Below are 16734 nucleotides of genomic sequence, written 5' to 3' on the forward strand. Positions count from 1 at the left end.
AACTTATTACAGTAATCGTTTTGTAATATATACATATAGTAAATCATTTGTACACCTAAAACTAATATGTTTTAAGTCATTTGTATCTCAGTAAAGAAATACTAGCTATTATTATTTGTCAGAATGTAAGCCCCACCTTTTATATACATCATGATATCCCCTTAGTCTGGAATAGGAAGCAGGTGCTCAAAACACACATTTGAAAAGAAAGAAAAACACCAAAACTTTAAGAGCAGGTAACTACTCCTAGATGGTGGCTGAGGTCAATTTTAATGTACTTCACACTTATGTTTTCCAATATATATATTTTTAAAGATGTATTTTTGAGAGAGAGTGTGCATGCACATGGGCAGACAGAGAATCTCCAGCAGACTCTCAGCTAAGCGGGAGACCCAACATAGGGCTCAATCCCAAGACCCTGAGATCATAACCTGAGCCAAAATCAAGAATCAGACACTTAACCAACTGAGCCACTCAGGCACCCCTCTAGCATTTTCAAATACAGATGGTTTATTTTTAAAAGAAATCCTTGTTTTTTAAATAGTCTGCTTCCTTGTAAATTACAAAGGGAAAGCTAGAAACCTGGTAGAAACCATATGAATCAAGTGATCAGAAAAGGTAACATGATGAATAATGAAACAAACCAGCACCCCACACCTGATGCCACCCACTTAGGACAAACATCACTTGCAGCATCCCCAACAAAAATGCAATACCTTAATCTAGTCATAGGAAGACATCACACAAACCCAAGTTGAGAGGTCTTCCAAAAAAAACAAAACAAAACAAACAAACAAACAAAAAACTGGCCAGTACTCTGCCAAAATGTCACTGATGAGACACAAAGACTGAGGTACCACTCCAGACTAAAGAAACTTGCCCACTAATGCAACACATGATTCTGGGTTGGAAGCTGAGTGGTAAAACAAATTGCTATTAAGGATATTATTGGGACAACCCACAACATTTGAGGGAGGCTTACAGATTTAACGTATCAATGTTAAAACTCCTGGTTTCCTGTCATTGTGCTGTGGTTCTAGAAGAGTATATCCTTGTTCTTGGGAAATACACAATGAAGTATTTGGGTTAAAGGAGCATGATGTCTGCAACTTTCAAAAAACGAGACAACGATTAAGCAAATATGGCAGGATATTACAGTGAATCTGGGTTTAATGTAAACTATTCTTATTTTTCTATAAATTTGAAATTATTTCAAAAAATAAAAAATTTCTAAGGAACAATTTCTCAAATAATTTATGTAAGCAAATACTCAAAGTTAAAAGGTGCAAAATTAAATTACATTTCTAAGGGTGTTTTCTGCATCCTGCAGACTATGTATATGTATGTTTAGTAAAGATATTCTTGCAGGCTTCCAGAATGATGACTTATAACAATAGCTGCCTTTTGTTTGAGAATCTTAAAGGAGTTTATAGGCCTTCCCAAATCGACTTCCCAGTTTGCCAAAATAACAAGATTTATACTTAATGTTCATATGGGGGAAGTGAAAGGTGGTAAGTAATACAATGTAAACACTGAATATTCAAGTACTATCTTTCCACAAGGTGGCAAATGATTATAGGACCAAGAGAGTAAATTTCTAAAGTGAGTCCTTGTACAATTCAGACACTTACTTGCATTCACGCAATTAGCTTCATTTTCTCCTTTAAAACAGGCAATTGATAAGCCACTTTGCCCAATCATTTCCTAAAGCAACCAAAGATTTATAGTCAGCTACAGTTTTTCCATAGTCCGAAATCAACAGTCTCTTCCTTGGAAAATCAAGCCGCTGGCTTTCAGTTTCATTAAAGGCTCACACAACAGAGTGCCACCCAGTAGCAATGAGCTTCCTAATGCTCAGCTCTTGGTCACTAAACACCATTCTCTATTAAAATGAACCAAAGCTACTCCAAGAAAGGCTATTTCCAGGCCTAGGGTCAGGGTATGTACAAGAGGATCCTGGAACATCTTGTTTTTGACAGAAAATAAGGAAGTGCTCAAAAAAGAAAAGAAACAAAGATGGGGACATGTTGCACACTGAAGTGGCTTCCTCTGGCCAAATCTGGGACAATATGAAAACCAAAACAATTAAAAACAGTAACAAACTATAAATAATTAAAGAATGGGAAGTCCTGAGTCTATACTAGTACAGGTAAATGAATTAAACAGGGAAGGGAGAATTCCTGCTGATGACGGAATGATAAAAGCTGACCAGTAGAGACAGTGCTACAGTGGGGAAGTACTCACTTTGCAACTGTACTGGTACAAATTGCATATAGCAAAAATGATCAATTATCAATCTATGGAGAAATTCTAAATAGGAAGAAGACGTGTACATTGTCCACAAGGATCTCCCCACAGACTGCTTATTAGTAGCAAGGAAGAAAAAAATGTAGTATTTATTCAGTGAAGAAATCTACCAATACTTTGACCAGGTAATTAAAGTAAACATCCCAATAAAGACAGATGAACACTGTGCCGCCTCCAGAAGGCATACTCTGAGGACGACACAACAGGACCTACGTAGTACTCTGGCCAAGAACGCATCCAGTCACAAGGAAACATCAGAAAAATAAAAATAAGAAATACTCTTTTGAAGAAACAAAGGAATTACTGTATTCTTCCAAACTGTCAATGCCAATGAAAGATAGAGAAAGGCTGCGGATGTGTGCCAGGTTGAAGATGGCTAAGAGACAATGACAACCAAAAGTAGTATCTAATCCTATTGTGTGATTCGTTGACCCCTGAACAACGTGGGGGCTGGGGGCACCTGCTCCAGTCAAAAACCCACAGACAGAACTGTGGATGCTCCGAAAGCTTAACTGCTTCTATGAGACCCACCAGAGAGGACTTTTTACTGCCATGTGCAATTCCCTGGCGAGCCCAGCTGCTGGTGTGGTGAAGGGATGGTGTGCCTCGGGCGCCCCTCACGTGGAGTTTTAAGCAGATACTGGCAACAGGTGAGCTCAAGGCCAGAGCACCCGGAGGTGGCTACAAAACTCTGCTACGGTTAATTTCATTTCACTATGATTCGATATTCATTTTCATGTTCATTTACGTTTCTCTTGACTGCAAATGGTGCCACGTATGGTCTCTAAGTGTTTGTGTTAACTTTTTATAACAGACTTGTGCATGTGTTATGGTAGTAAATGATATATGACTAGGATCGACAACATGGTACACATTCGTGTCATACCCAACTTCTTAATTTTTCAGTATTTCTAGGCTACATGTGTTCGTCTGTTGGGGTTTTTTTTCTAATTATAGCAAATCTCTAGAAAACGTCCCAATATATTTAATGAAAAAGAAATCCACGTATGCCTGGACCCAAGCCGTTCAAGGGTCAGCCGTACGTATTTCTCGTCACTGCATGAAGCTTGTGGACAGCAAGAACTGCGTCCTTGTATGCACTTCACACAGCGCCGATCCAGCACAGGGAGTTTCTAAACAACTACATGAATGAATAAAGGTGGCAGAGATCAGCTCATGGAGAACATTAATGGCAAACCAAATGATTCATACTTGGCCTGGGTAGGCAAGAAGAAAAAATAGAGCCCTGTGTGCTCTGTATTGAAAGAAAACTCTGGGGGGAGGGGTGGAGGGTGATGTGTTAACAGCAGCGAATGTTCATGAAAGGTTTTTTATCCCACAGCAGAGCCCTAAAGAAGGAAAAAGAGAACAGAGGCGAGGAAACCACGTGGGGAAAACATTAAAAAAACATGACTTAAGGAAGCAAAAAGAGCTTAAAACCGCTATGGTAGTAACACGATCTGAAAAGAAATACATGTGAGAAAGGCATTCTGTTGAAAATAATTTGATGAAATACGGTAGCTGACTGGCTGGGCGCTGGACAAAGAGAGGAAGAGAGTAAACATGAAAAGGGGTATCTTGCGAGGAAAAAATGTGGGGGTGGGCTAGGGGAATGATTTGTGAAAAAGGGCGATAAGCTTTAAATGTCAAGTTTCACATATCAGCAGAGTGAAAAGTAGATAACACACATCCAACAGGTGGCGAGCAGATGAGGCTGTCAGAGGAGGTCTGGACTGGCGAGGTGGACCTGAGAGTCAGCCGGCACCCAGAGGGGAAGCCTTGAGCACAGGCGCACTGTGCACAGAGAGCCAAGGCCTAGGTCTTGCTGTTTCTACACAGGAGGGCAGGAAGAGGAAACTGATCCGGAGAAACAGAACAAGAAAGGCCAGCCAGAGAAAAGGAGAAATCAGAGAAGGGCGGATCAAAAAGAAGCACGAAGGGCACTGAGAGAAGCAAGGACTGGCCATGCAACAAGAAAAGGAATGACTGTCAAGCAATCCTCAGGGTGGGCCATGGAGGAGAGACTGGGAGACCGAAGCACCGCAGACTCAGGAGCTGCTTCCGGTCAGCCATAAACGGGCCTCTGCACAATGAACCACTCATCTATCTTTCCCTGTGCCTCAAAACCCAGAAACAGAATCCAAACTCCAGTGCCATCAAGAAAGATGATGAGACCTACCATATCGCTTTTTGTTAATGGCAGCTGCGGACTGGGCCATCTGCAGTGAAAAACGTAGAACATATATTTCCTCAAGTCCCCCAGGGAGCTCAGCTGATAAACTAAAACAAATATCATTTCCTAGCTTCATGATACAATTCATTTTCACCAGCTAAAATGTTTCAGGTTTCTATTTTAACCATCGTGTTGTTCATAATACCCTCAGTAACTACAAAAGCCTTTGAAGATGATATAATCTAGGTAAAATACAACTGTTAATCTACACTCATTTGGCAGAAAGCTAGGCTGAATGATAGTTAATGGACTTTCAAATAACACACTGCTATCAAATATACAAAGGACTGTTAGCCATTAGTATTGGTATTATTTCTGAAATATCAATATCTGAAAATATGAATATTATATTAGACATTAATGTTGGTATGTAAATGAGCCTTGAAATGTTTGAAAATATTTTTATTACTTTTAAAATTCCCTTTAGAGGTGCCTGGGTGGCTCAGTCAGTTAAGTATCAGACTCTTGATCTCAGCCCAGGTCTTGATTTCAGGTCGTGAGCTCACGGCCTCATGTTGGGCTCCACACTGGGTGTGAAGCCTACATAAAAACAAAAATTAAAAAATCTCCTTTTAGCATATATATACTTTTGTGTTTTACCACTGCTATAAAATCTCTGTTCCAGGGGCACCTGGGTGGCTCAGTGGATTAAGCCTCTGCCTTCAGCTCAGGTCATGATCCCAGGTTCCTGGGATTGAGCCCCGCATTGGGCTCTCTGCTCGGCGGGGAGCCTGCCTTCCCCTCTCCTTCCCTGCCTACTTGTGATCTCTCTCTGTCAAATAAATAAATAAAATCTTTAAAAAAAAATTTCTGTTCCAGTTCATCAAGTAGATAAGTGAATTAGCAGAAACGTAATTAATATAATTTGTTTGTTACCTTGCTTTCTGTTCTGTTCTCATAAGCAAAGCCCAAAGTCATTCATCCATTCATGCTAAACAAGCGCACAGGGACTTCTGTTCAACATATTTTGTCTCTGTTATAAACCAGGTTCTAGAATTATAAATACTTCCTGGTGCCTACCCTCCAGAAGCCTAGACAGACATACCCAGAGACAGAATGCTGTACGATAAGTGATATAATTGGTGTCTCTAGGGGCAGAGGAAATGGATGCCCAAACTCTGCCTTGAGGGCAATGATCAAGAAAGCTCCTATGGAGAAATGGCTATGCCCAATGCTGCTCAAGGCTCAACATAGACCATCTTTTGCAGGAACATACATTCTGAAAGCGAAGCCATTTAAGAAGAAACTGGTAGATATAGTTCATCTTTGTACATTCAACATCCCTTCAAAAGGGCCTGATACACAGAAAGTGCTCTATCGATGTTTGTTGGGTTGAACCAAAAATATTCGTCCTTCTAAAAAAAACAAAAACAAAAACAAAACTTAAAATGTTACAAATAAGCAAAAATACTAAGCTTGTTTCGCTCAGTCCCTTCTTCAGTACCTCTGGCTGGGCACTTGGGTGAGGTACTATGGCAGATACCAAAGATACTGAGACAAGACAGCTCTTGCTCTCTTGGGACTCAATACCTTTTTAAGGAAGAAAGAAACACAAAATGCAATGACTAAGCTGTGTAAGACGCAGTGCAGGACAAGCAAGGACCAGATACTGCAGGAAGCAGAGGAGGGTCTGGACGCTAGGCTGAGCTAAGTCAGGGGAGGGAGGCTTCCCACGGGGCCATCTTAAACACAGGCCACTGGAAGGAGCCACAGTGAGAATCCTCTCTTGCCTGATTCCATACTCTGTTTGAAAGAGATGATAGCTGCAATGAGTGGACAGGGGTGACGTGTGGGAAGAGGTCAAAGAGGCTACAGACTAAATCCAAAATCATTCAGGAAGCAGCGGTCAGATCTGAGAGCTTCTAAGCACTGAATACAATGAAGCTAACAAAATAACATATATCAGCAGACCTCAAAGAAAGATTGATCTTGTATTTCCATCCTTGTGAGCACCCTCAAGTGCCATTCCTTGGCCTTCTCTGTACACTGGAATTCACTCAAAAGGAAAACACCACAAACTTTAATTATAGGAGGACACATGAGTTACATTCGTGCTGCTTACTTTACTAGAATGTTCTAGGTAAACAAGGGCAAATTTGTAAGGCAGAGTCATGGCAAAGTAGTACCCAAGCATCTCTAAGATAAGAATGAACACAAAGGTATGATGTTGCCATCAAGCTAGAAAATAGGAGGCATGCAGAAGGAAAAAAAAAAAAAAATCCCCAACTCCAATTGCTGGACAGTGCAATTTCATTGGTTTTTTAATATCTCCTCAAAGTAACTTGTACTGTTTTCTGGGCAACTGACACCATTACAAAACAGAGAGAGAAAGCATGTGCCTACACATGCACACACCTTCAGTTTTATTGAGCATTCTCCTTTCTTAAATGAAACATGCTACTCTAACAGTATTCAGCACAGGACAGTGAAGTAGGAAAAACATGGGCCCAGCAGTAAGATCAGAGTTGGTCACTTCATAGCTACGGACCCGATAAATAAACACTTGAAGCCCATTTTGCTCGTCAGCCTGAAGGACAATAGTAACAAACGTGTGTCCAGCACTCTTAAGAAGTAAGAAATAAACATGAAATAGAAAGGGCTCCTGGCCTCACAGAGTTCACACTTCAGCAGGAAAGACAAACCTATTATAAAAAGGAGCATCAGGGGAAAGTTCCATTACTAAGAACAGGACAGAGTAGAGGGGTCAAGTGTGTGTGAAGTAGGGGTGAGAGGGTGGTCAGGGAGGGCTACTACAGGAAGTCACATTTCAGGGGGAACCTGAAAGAAGAGACAAGTTTCACGTGTTCCAGGTCAAGAGAATGACTAGGGCAGGCATAAAATCGACATGTACAAGGCACAGCAAAGGAGGCCAGTCTGGAGAAGCAAGGGAATAAGCCCTGGATGGGAGACGAGGGTGGAGTTTGGATTTTTTTTCTCTGTGTGATGCTAAGTCACTGGAAGGTTTTGAAAAGAGTGAAGTCATCTTGATTCATGTTTTAAAAGAATCACTATGGTTCCCTCTCCTTGGAATGACTTTACCCTTTGTCTGCCTGGTCAATTCCTACATGTTTTAAACAAACACGGTCCATTAGAGAAGTAACGTGCCATAGTTTCTGCAAAAGGAACACAACAAGCAGAAGACAGGACATAAATGCCATGGGTTTCAGCCTGTATACTCCAGAGACCAAGGAGAAGCATGGAAGGGTAATAACATTATCTGCCCTGCGTACTTTTTCACACATGGCTGGAAGATCAAATAAGATAATGACAAACAACTTTTACACAGCATTAATGATCATTACTCTTCAAGTGTCCTCTTTTTAGTAAGGTCCTCCCCGACCATCTTAAAGAATAGGAACTCCTCTGCTACAGCTCTCCTCATCTATCTTGACTTTTTTCCCTCATAGCACTTTTTACGATCTGGCATATATATTTATTTGTAAATATCCACAATGTATATTTATATGTATATAAGTGTCTGTGCATGTGTATAAATTCTTAGAGTACATACATATTTATATATTTCCCTGATTCCTCCCTTTCCTCCCAACTATTCTGCAAGCTTCATGAGGCCAGGGAGCATATTCGTTTTGTTCCACACAACATCACTGCCTGCAAGTGTAAATGGTTGCTTTAAGTGCTCAGTAAATATTGGATGAATGAATGAATAAATGAATTCCTAACCGGATTCTCTTCCTATAAACAATCTGTCTCTTTTCAATTCATTTAAACACTTATGACAACTGGACGAGAAATTAAAAGATCTAAAATCTAATGATCTAGCTTTGCCAACTTTTTAAGGGTAGGGATCCTTAAAAATAAACCAAGAAGAAAAAAAGGGGGAAAAAAAAGTCACTTAAAACAGAACTAAGGCTCAAAAGGACCAGTGACAAGAAAAGAACACAGTGGCATCATCCCTATTTATTTAACCAAGGGGCTTTACCCTTATCTCTCTCTTTAGTGGAAAAATATTCAGATATTCTCCATTCCCCTCATAAGAAAGCCCACATTCCAGACTAGACAGCAAAGCTATCTGTTTATAAAACTGTTTATACAGCTTTCCTTAAAAGGTGCCCCAAAGTACCTCAAGGAACATAAACAGAAATCCACTGAGAAATGTATTGACTTTTGGCATAAACTAAATTCATTCCGTATACATGGAATGAAATCTGACTGATATCAATGCTAGAAAATATTTAAGAATTTTATTTGACATTCAAACTTAATTTTTATTTACACCAGGCTAACCTTTTGCTGGATAAAGGTATGGGTCAGTGAAATTCCTATAACCTGCCTTCTTCATCTTTAATCACACAACTTATAGTCCAGCCAAAAGCATCCCCCTTCCCAATGCGAACACAAAACTATTATTTTAAATACTACTGCTACTACTACTACTACTAACAAAAATTCATATTGTTTTCCAGCTTCGTAATTTTGCAACACTAAGATACATACAAATTCTTAAAGGTTTCCAAGCACTGCCTTTTTGGTCCATTAACACAACACCAGTAGATGGCGCTCAATAAACCTGCTGAGCTCTTGGTTGAGTTGGTATGGAGTGGTTTTAGAGACTATTCTCCCCAATGGGGAAGAATCTGGAAACTTCAGCTGGGAAAGGAATCAAATTACAGAAAATTTTGGAAATCACTGAATATACGGTTTCCTTAATGGCAACTGTTCCTTAAAACAGAATTTTTGAAAACATTAAGAGTATACAAGCTTTTCGTTTCAATGTACAACCAGGCCTCTCAGTATATTCTTGTTAATAAGCAAAACTAAATTGGTCAGAGGGTGTTGGCTGGTGGCTTAAAAAAGAACGAAAGAAAAAAAAAAACCCCTCCCTCCCACAAATGTTTCACAACTCTCTGGAACAGCTAGAATAATCAGGCCAACACTTAAAGAGACAGTCTCCCTCTTGCTGACAAGACCAGCTATCTCGTTAAAATGAAGAGAACATAAGGATTTTTATTAATTCTTGATGGAAATTTACTGAAAGAACTGATTGTAGAGGACTGGATAAATCGGTCTCTCTAGCTCCCCGTCCTCTCTCCATCCCACAGAGCAGATGATTAAAGTGGGGAGAGACATTCTGTAACTTCAATCTACCAGACTGACTTCTGCCCTCACGCACCTCACACACTTACTCACCTAGCTTCCTTGATTATTCCTCAGTCAGTTCTCTTGGTTTTCCCCTGAAGTCATCCAAGAAATTGGGTCTCCAGGCTTCTAGGCCAGCCTACCACCCAAAAGAAGGCACAGAAGTCTCCAAAATACTACCTGATCAGGTTAATGACCCAAAACTCATAGATGGCCAACAGGATCACATCCTAACTCCTGAGCATTGTCTCTTCAGTTCCTGGCACCCAGGCCTTCCATGACCCAGCCCTTGCCTCCCTCTCCAGCCTCCTCTGACCTCAGAGCCTCTCCTCAAACCCTCACTTGGATCATACCAAACCGCTGGCAGGTCAAGAGACAGCTGAAGCCTCACTCTTGCTGCCCATGTCACTATTTGGCCCTGTGGCTCCCTTTACCTGTCATATCCTCCTGTCATCTGATGATTACAGCAAGATGATTACAATAAAGCATGAAACAAGAAAAACAATGCCTTTCTTTCCTGAGCAGATACCTGGTCTCCTTTCCCGATCTAACCTAGCATGCCTCACCCACTACATGCAGATCAAGATCTCCTCCAACTCCCTGAGCCTGCCCCGTGTGAACAATGGGACATGTGCGTGGACAATGCCTAGGGAGGAGAACCCAGCAGGTCAAGTGCAACCACACCTGGTCAAATCTTATTCCTAACCCAGGGCACAACAAACCAAGACACCATGGGGAGATATTCAAAGTTGGCAAGTGGGTCACATGTCAACTATACCAAGATTAAGAGGCGAAGCTCCAATACAGGATGGGAGGCACTGCTTTGGGAGGCAAGACCACAGGCTTTGCAATCACATGAAAAGGAAGACCAGCTTCACTTGTTACCAGCTTTGTGATTCTTTTAGGGACTACCTCAAATCCTTTTTGGGAACTGTTAGACTGTAAATTCTGTGAGGACTGAAGTGTATCTATTATGTTCACATATCCGAAGAGCCTGATGCAGTAGTAATGACTTTTCATCAAATGCTAACTATACGCCAGCACTGCTTTAATGTCTCACACTGATTAGGATTATCGTTTAACCCCTCAACAACCATATAAAGTAAATGTCAGTAAAGTAAATGTCAGTATTTTAAGAAGGCATGCTAAGCGTGTAGCACGCAGTGGGTACAAAATAAATGTTCCCATTCATTCCCAATAAAAATATCCCACACTTCAGAATCTGTACATATTTACCTTCCTTTACAGCCTCTGCTGGTAAGACATTATTTCTCAGGGAAAGCCAAATAAATAAAGTTATAAATTTTATTATTTTTTTGTTTTATTTAATTATGGGTGAAAAATTTAAACTAGATGGCAAAATTGGCTTTATGGAACCCACCCTCTGGGAAGTCCTAACGGAACACAGAAAGAGTAAAAAACTTGATTAGTTTTAAAGGTAAATTATAAAGATTTCTTAAAGCTGGTTAAGCCTTTCAAGTGATAAATACTAGTTATATGAGCACTAAACAATCCACTGTACTTAAAAACCATAAAGACGGCAAGAAGAAATATTCTATCATTTCAGATGATAGCAACATTTTCCTTATCCAACATTACTGGTAAAGCCATTTCACATAAATATCCAATTTTTTTAAGTTCTCCTTCTGAATTGTCAAAATTAAAAAAAAAATAAGTTTTATGACAATCTATCTAAGGTGCCTTACCCATTTCCCAGCCTTCTTAAATATAGACAGGGAAGGGCAGAAATATCGTCTGAGCAACTACGATATGTGCTAAGACCTTTATATGTGGGACAGCAATATTTAACTGTTGAAGAAGAAATGATACATGTGACACACATCTCTAAGTACCTAGTACTTAGTAAGTACTTAAGAAGTTCTAGATGAGCACTTGTTGGGAAGAGCACGGGATGACGCATGGAAGGAATTACTGAATCGCTGTACCACATTCCTGAAACCAATACAACACTGAATGTTAACTCCACTGGGATTTAAAATTTGTTCAAGTGCTAGGTATTGCTGTCATTTTAAAAATCACATTTAATCCTCCTGAAACCCTAAAATGCTGAATTTTACAGATGAAGAATCTAAGGCTTTCACAGCTGCTTAGTACTAGAGCAGAAATTTAAACCCGCGTCTACTCGCCTTCTACACAGAGTCACGTTTCTCTACGAGGACTCTCAAAGTGATGTCCCAGGACCCGCAAGCATCACCCGGAAACTTACTGGAGATGCACATTTTCGGCCCTGCCCCAACTGCAGTAAATGGGAAACCCTGGGGATGTGGCCCAGCGATGTGACTCCCCTGGCTGCACAAGTGTGAGAACCACAGGCCCACTGCACTACACTCAACTAGAGCAGTTACCACAGGAGATCTAGTGTCTGTCCCTGAAGGGTTCCCCTTCTTCCCAGCTCATTTCACTTTTCTATGTCTCATTCCACCTCCATGACCCATCAAATACCCTGACTTTACAGGTGCTCGGCAAAAGCCTGCTTCCCACGCCACGCAGGGGAACAGCAGATCTGGCAGTGACACACTGATGCTGGGAGCCCAGGCCCGGTACGAACTCCAGCTCCACCACTTACCGGCCACAGGACCTCAGCACGTGACTGCAGTTCTCTACCCTACTACTTCACCTCTAGGACACAGAAAGCGATACTTATCTCACGAGGCTGTCAGGGTGATTAAAGGAGAAAATGAACGCAGGAGATAGAGTGCAAGGACTAAGTACTAGAAGGTATTCAATACGTGGAATGTCTGATGATGACCATTTTCATGTAACATGCGTTTCTGCCACCCTCCACTGCGCACACACATATATTGTGACCAATGACGCATCACCATCACAACCCCAGCCCAACCGCAAGACTGGGGCTGGAATCTCACTACACCCTTTTTTTTTTTTAAAGATTTTATTTATTTATTTGACAGAGAGAGGTCACAAGTAGGCAGATAGGCAGGCAGACGGAAGGGGAAGCAGGCTCCCTGCTGAGCAGAAAGCCCGATGCGGGGCTTGATCCCAGGACCCTGAGATCATGACCTGACCCGAAGGCAGAGGCTTAACCTACTGAGCCACCCAGGCGCCCCTTACTACACCATTTCTTAAAACACCCATATTAGTCTCAGAGTCAAGAAGACCCAGTTCTAATTCTGAGATTTAGTAAGCTATGAATGACATATAATCATACTAACAGACATGGCTAGGTTAAAATAACCATGGAGATCTGGAAAATGGGAGATGTGGGGAGGAAAGATACTGACCAAGAGAATATCCACTGTAGTAGCTTCTTAACATTATGCTGCCTGGGACCCCCGAACCACACAAGACAGGATGAACTAGGCAGTGTTGCCAAAACCTAATAAGCTTTACTCAAAAGCAGAGTGTTCAGGAATGCAGGAGGTGACCAAGAGGGAATTCATAGGCATGCGGGTAAGTTAAGATCACCCCTGGCCGCTAACTAGTTCAGGAAGATGACAGGAATGGTAGAAAATAAGCCCACAATCAGATTACTGGCTCCCATGGACCAAAAAAGGAATGTACCAATGCCTTAGCAGTAAGATAAAACTCACATTTCCTTCTGTGGACATAACAAAGAGACAGCTGAGAATTCCCCCCAGCTGCCAGATGCTCTGTATATCACACGGGGTCAGCAGATAATCCAAACACAGAGCTCTGCGGAGGGCTCCAAGGATGCACAAGGCCAACGGCTCCTTCTAGGTTTCACAAGGAGTAAACCAACCAACGAACAAAAACCCTGGGAGTCCAGGTGATGTTCTCTGTACTCAAGGATAAAGACCCTTAGTTGCAATCCCCACACAGAAGGGAACCACCAGAATCCCTGGTGAAAGACTATGTAGTCATGAGAAAAGGCACGGAAGATGCACATCACCTGTCTGGCAATTAATCAAAAAATCAGTGTACCTTTCAGGACAACATAGCTTCTACATCTCTGCTGATAGAAATATATTCCCAGTGTTCCGACTGGACGGAGCTATTTATGGATTTCTGAATTACACATTCAGTGGGCTGACTTTATAAATTTACCTAACAGCCTCATCTCAGATGGCAGAACCAACTCCAAAGACAGCAATAAAAACCTTCAGTCTCATAACGAACGGACTAGCACTTCGAAATATAAACCTTGCTGTTTCTCAGTTCCCAACGGTAAAACAAGAAAACACTTTCTTCTAACTCATAGGTTTAAGTCAAGCCAATAAATGAGGGTAGCATAGAAAGAGGCAAACACAAGAAGGCTCCAAGTAAACAGCCCATACACAACACAGAAGTATTAAATTATGGGGGTTGCAATTTTTCACCAAGTGTCAGTACCATGTTCTCCTAGAGGCCGCACCTCAGTGACACTTCTGTCACTGGTTCCAGGTCACAAAGCTCCCCAGGGTGGTTTTACCTCTCGACTGACGATCTACAGTGATCTTCCTTTTGAGGTCATAAATCTTTCCCCCCAAAATCTCATCTGGCTAAGAAGACATTTATAACCATCCATGCATGGGGCAAAGCTCTTTCCCAAACAGCTTTAATTCTATTTAACCAAATGCACTGAGAACTTAGAATATGCAAGGTACTGTGACAGAAGCTGAAGTTAAAACGAGAGCAAAAAAAACCCACAATTTAAATTTAATCTCTGCCCTCAAGAGGCACACAGTAAAGGAGAAAAGGCGTGTGAACAGAAGCATACTCCTAAGTGTTTGAGGTGTTTTATGAAAAGTCCGTGCGGAGAGGCTGGGGCATGGATGCAGGAGCGGCAGACTCCACAGGCGGGTAAAGGCTCAGGGAAGGCTCCACTGAGACAAGTGACGGGAAATGAATGCTGAGAGATGAATACCTCATGTGTGTGTGCTGGGAGTGGTAGAGGGGGTTACTATATTTCAGAGAGGATGTGTGTGCTGGGAGTGGTAGAGGGGGTGTGCTGGGAGTGGTAGAGGGGGTTACTATATTTCAGAGAGGAAGAGATGCAAAAACTATTCTGGAATGGCTGAAGGCTAGCAGAGAGAGGGAAGTGGTTTACGCGAAGCATCACCGACTCAGCAGGGGTCCACGGCGCAGGAGTTTTCAACTCCTAAAGGCCGACTTCAAAATAGTTTTTATTTACACTGGCCAAAAATCAGGTGCAGAAGCAGCCTGTCTACACCTCATTCCAAAACGCAGGCACTCTGAGCAGTTCCATTTGCATCATGACCTGCTCTGCTAACTAGCTACAAGGCAGATCTGGCTTTAATTATCCACAAACACACAAGGAAGAACTCACAGGAAATCCAAATGATATAAAAATATTGTCAAAAACAATGTGGAGGGGTGCCTGGGTGGCTCAGTGGGTTAAAGCCTCTGCCTTCGGCTCAGGTCATGATCCCAGGGTCCTGGGATCGAGCCCCAGAGCCCCACATCGGGCTCTCTGCTCAGCGGGGAGCCTGCTTCCTCCTCTCTCTCTCTGCCTGCCTCTCTGCCTACTTGTAATCTCTGTCAAATAAATTTAAAAAACAAAACAAAACAAAAAAAAAAACAATGTGGAGCATTACCTCCCTTAACCGAAAATCACTACTACCTCGCTCAAAGGTAACCAGCCCTGTGTGCAAAAGTACACAGTCAATAATCTAGCAATAATTTACTTAGGAATCTGCCACAGATTTGCCCTTTTGAAAGGGCATGTCACTTCCCATACACCTTCACAGTCAGCCACTGCTGATGGATTAACAGCCATGCAGAAAGCCCTAAATCTATCCAAGCGGCCTCAATGCATAAGAATGGGGCTTTTTTAACTCTCCAGTTTGTTTATTTGGTTCATGCTTAAACTTTGGGGTACATCCATTTAATGTGAACGTTTATAAGAAAATGGCTTGGTGGGCCCAATTCCCATACATCCTGATTTAGTGGGTCTGGAGTAGGGCCTGAAAATTTGCATCTCTAACAAAGCCCCAGTGATGCTCATGCTACTGGCTAGGGACCACACTCGGAAAACCAGTGCTCTAGAACGATCCAGTTGGAAGTCAGTCCAAGTCACCCCATGTACTAGTAACTGCTGTGAACAAACAATCAGGAGAGGATCTAGATCGTAAATTTGGCAAAAAGATGACAAGCAGAGTTCAGTGCTAAAGACAACCACTAAACACAGAAGGTGATAGAAGCACCAGGCTTCAAGCAAGGTCAAGAGACGGCAGTATCAAGGTCAAGAGAAGGTCGTATCCACTGAGACTGAAGCCATCCTTACTTGTACATATCAGAGAAAGGGTGAGAGTTTTGAGTCTGAATCCCTGCTTCACCTCTCCCTAGCTATGTTCCTTCACCGATCATATGGGCCTCACGAGGGTGAGAAGACGACGTATGTGAGTCATCTTAATGGCAGGTCCTCAGTAAACGGTAGTTCCGCCTTCCCTTTCTGTGCACACCAGGGAGAGAGCCATCAGCACAAGCATATGCGCCAAAGACGCAGGAGGAAGCCACACGGGAGAATGTATATTTGCTTTCGCCAAAACAGAGATGGGTCTTTTTTTTTTTTTTTTTTAGGTTCGTTTCTTTATTTGAAGTGGGGGAGGAGGAGAAGGAGAGAAGACAGAGCCTCAAGCAGACTCCCCGCTGATCATGGAGCCAGAGGCAGGGCTTGATCTCATAACCCTGAGATATGACCTGAACCAAAATCAAGAGTCCGACGCTCAACCAGCGGAGCCAGCCAGGTGCCCCAAGATAGGTCTCTTCAAAAACCACCTCTATATAAAGTTTCCCTCTATCACCTGTGACATGTGCTTGCATCACCTCGCTTTATCCTCGCTCCCACCCCTACGGCTGCTGCACAGACGTGCTCTGCCTCGGGCTTCCAGGGCAGCTCAGGCTGAATGTGCCTCCCTCTGTGCTGCTGCGCCGTTGGCCCTGGCCTCTCACACTGACACCCTTGATGGTCACAACATCCGTGGCACCATCAGGCCAAACCCAGATGTTCTTCCCGGAACAGCTTAGCCAGTCTCTCTTTTTTTTTTTTCTTTTAAAGATTTTATTTATTTATTTGTCAGAGAGTGAGCACCGGCAGAGGCAGAGGGAGAAGCGGGCTCCCTGCTGAGCAAGGAGCCCGATGTGGGACTCCA

This window comes from Martes martes (genome assembly GCF_963455335.1).
Source record: "Martes martes genome assembly, chromosome: 7".
Lineage (NCBI taxonomy): Eukaryota > Metazoa > Chordata > Mammalia > Carnivora > Mustelidae > Martes > Martes martes.